General features: G+C 37.4%; 1 protein-coding gene across 1 annotated transcript in view; it reads right to left on the reverse strand.

The window, feature by feature from the left end:
* The window catches only part of ELOVL2 (ELOVL fatty acid elongase 2), a 32,243-nt gene that overhangs the window by 16,593 nt on the left and 12,615 nt on the right, over positions 1 to 3,035 (reverse strand). The gene's annotated exons all lie outside the window — the stretch shown is intronic.

Below are 3,035 nucleotides of genomic sequence, written 5' to 3' on the forward strand. Positions count from 1 at the left end.
AAAGCAGAATTAGCCAAGCATAAGAAAGAATCTCAGAGCTCGAAGACCAAGACACAGAAATAACCCAAACTGTCAAAAGCATAGAAAAGACGCTCAAAAAGAACAAAACATGCAAGAGATGAATGATCACTTCAAGAAACCAAACCTAAGAGTAACCGGGCTTCCTGAGGCAGAGAGAGAAACAGAAGCCACACTGGAACAAACATTTCATGAAAATCATTCAAAAAAACTTCCCTCATCTCATCAAGGATGAAAAAATTCAAACACAAGAGATTCAGAGAACCCCTGCAAGACAACGAATGAGAAGACCAACTTCCAGACACATAATACGTCACCTAAACAAAGTAGCTATAAAAGAAAAAATCCTAAAGGCAGCAAGAGAAAAAGGCCAGACTACCTACGCTGCAACCAGACCACCTCTACAAGAAACACTTAAGAAAGTACTGAACACAGAAGAAAAGGAAAAAAGAACAACAACATTCTTCACAAGAGTACAGGCAAAAGATTAAAAACACATATGAGCCAACTCCAGAACCCAAAGAAAGACAACAAACAAACAGGAACAACTCTGTAAGAACCTTATGACAGGGATCAACTCTTGCATTTCAATTATTAGCCTAAATGTGAATGGACTAAATGCACCACTGAAAAGACACAGAATGGCAAAATGGATAAAATATCACCAGGCAACAATCTATTGCCTTCAAGAGACTCACCTCACTAGAAAGGACACCCACAGACTCAAAGTAAGAGGATGGGAAACAAATTTTCAGGCGAACGAAATACAAAAGAAAGGAGGAGTAGTGATCTTAATTTCAGACAAAATACTCTTCAAGCTATTAAAAATAAAAAAATATAGAGAAGGCCACTACATAATGATAAAAGGCTGAATCCATCAACAAGAAATATCTATCCTAAACATATATGCACCAACATAGGTGCGCCAACTTTCATAAACCAACTTCTAGGAAAACCAAAAAATATATTGACTCTAACACCATCATAATGGGGACTATAATACCCCACTCACAACCCTAGACAGATCATCAGGACAAAAAATCACAGGGAGATCTGGAACGTCAATGTGACTTTGAACCAAATGGACTTAACTGATACCCACAGAACACTCCATCCAAAGACCACAGAATGTACATTCTACTCATCACCACATGGAACGCATTCTAAGATCGACCACATAATTTGCCATAAATCAATCATAAGCAAGTTTTAAAGGACCGAAATTCTACCATGCACCTTCTCGGACCACAGTGGAATAAAAATAAACATTGACACAAACAAAGTCCCCCCAAAAACCCACAAAGACATGGACACTAACAGCATGATGCTAAACAACTCCTGGGTCAACCATGAAATCAAAACAGATCAAAAGATACCAGGAAAATAATGAAAATGAAGAAACATCTTACTAAAATCTCTGGGATGCCTTGAAAGCTGTAGTAAGAGGGGAATTTTTATCCCTACAAACACACATGAAGAAAATAGAAGGAACACAAATTAACAACCTAACAAGCCACCTAAAGAAGCTGGAAAAGCAAGACCACAAAAACCCTAATTTCAGCAGAAGAATCCAGATCACCAAAATAAAAGCCCAAATCCAGGACATAGAAGACAAAAAGATAATACAAAAAAATCAATGAAACAAAAAGTTGGTTCTTCGAAAGGATAAACAAGATCGATAGTTCCTTAGCTAGACTGACCAAGAAAAAATGAGAAAAAAACCAAATAAGCACAATCAGAAACACAAAAGATGAAGTCACATCTGACCCTGAAGAAATACAAAAGATCATGTACACTTGTACACTTGTATGGAAACAAACTTGAAAACCTTAAGGAAATGGAGGACTTTCTGACATCACACAACCTACCTAGGTTGGAACAAGAAGAAATTGAGACCCTAAATAGACCAATAACAATCAAGGAAATCGACTATGTAATAAGAAAACTTCCTACAAAAAAAAAGCCCTGGTCCAGATGGCTTTCCAGCAGAATTCAACACGACATTTAAGGAAGAGCTGATACTATTCCTACTGAAGGTATTCCAATAGATTGAAAAAGATGGAACTCTCCCCAAATCATTTTACGAAACCAACATCACATTGATACCCAAGTCAGGTAAAAATCCAACAAAGAAAGAGAACTACAGTCCAATATCTTTGATGAACACAGATGCTAAAATTCTCAACAAGATCCTAGCAAACCGGATTCAGCAATACATCTCAAAAATCATCCATCATGAGCAAGTAGGCTTCATCCCTGGGATGCAAGGCTGGTTCAACATTCGTAAAACCATAAATGTAATTAAATACATCAACAGATGTCAAAACAAAAACCACATGATTATATCATTAGGTGCAGAAAAAGCTTTTGATAAAATCCAGCACCCCTTCTTGATAAAAACCCTCGAACATCTAGGCATATGGGGAACATACCTCAAAATAGTAAAAGCTATCTATGAGAAACCCACAGCCAGCATACTCCTAAATGGACAAAAATTGTAACCATTTCCCCTGAAAACTGGAACAAGACAAGGATGCCCACTCTCACCCCTCCTGTTCAACATAGTATTGGAAGTCCTGGCTCGAGCAAACAGAGAAGAGGAGGCAATCAGGGGTATCCAAATAGGAAAAGAGGAAGTCAAGTTATCTCTCTTTGCAGATGACATGATCGTGTACCTTGAAAACCCAAGAGAATCTGTCAAAAACCTCCTTACACTGATAAAGACCTTTGGCAAAGTCTCAGGATACAAAATAATTGTACAAAAGACAATCGCATTTCTCTACACCAATAATAAACAAACAGAAACCCAAATAACAAACACAAATCCATTCACAATAGCCACAAAATAAATGAAATACCTTGGCATCTTTCTAACCAGAGACGTGAAAGACCTTTACAATGAAAATTACAAACACTGCTCAAAGAAATCAAAGATGACACAAACAAGTGGAAAAATATCCCATGCTCATGGATCGGAAGAATCAACATTGTGAAGATGTCCATCTTACCTAAGGCAA

The sequence above is a fragment of the Carlito syrichta genome, unplaced genomic scaffold, assembly GCF_000164805.1.
Source record: "Carlito syrichta isolate Samal-C Ts95f unplaced genomic scaffold, Tarsius_syrichta-2.0.1 Scaffold309716, whole genome shotgun sequence".
In the NCBI taxonomy this organism is placed as follows: domain Eukaryota; kingdom Metazoa; phylum Chordata; class Mammalia; order Primates; family Tarsiidae; genus Carlito; species Carlito syrichta.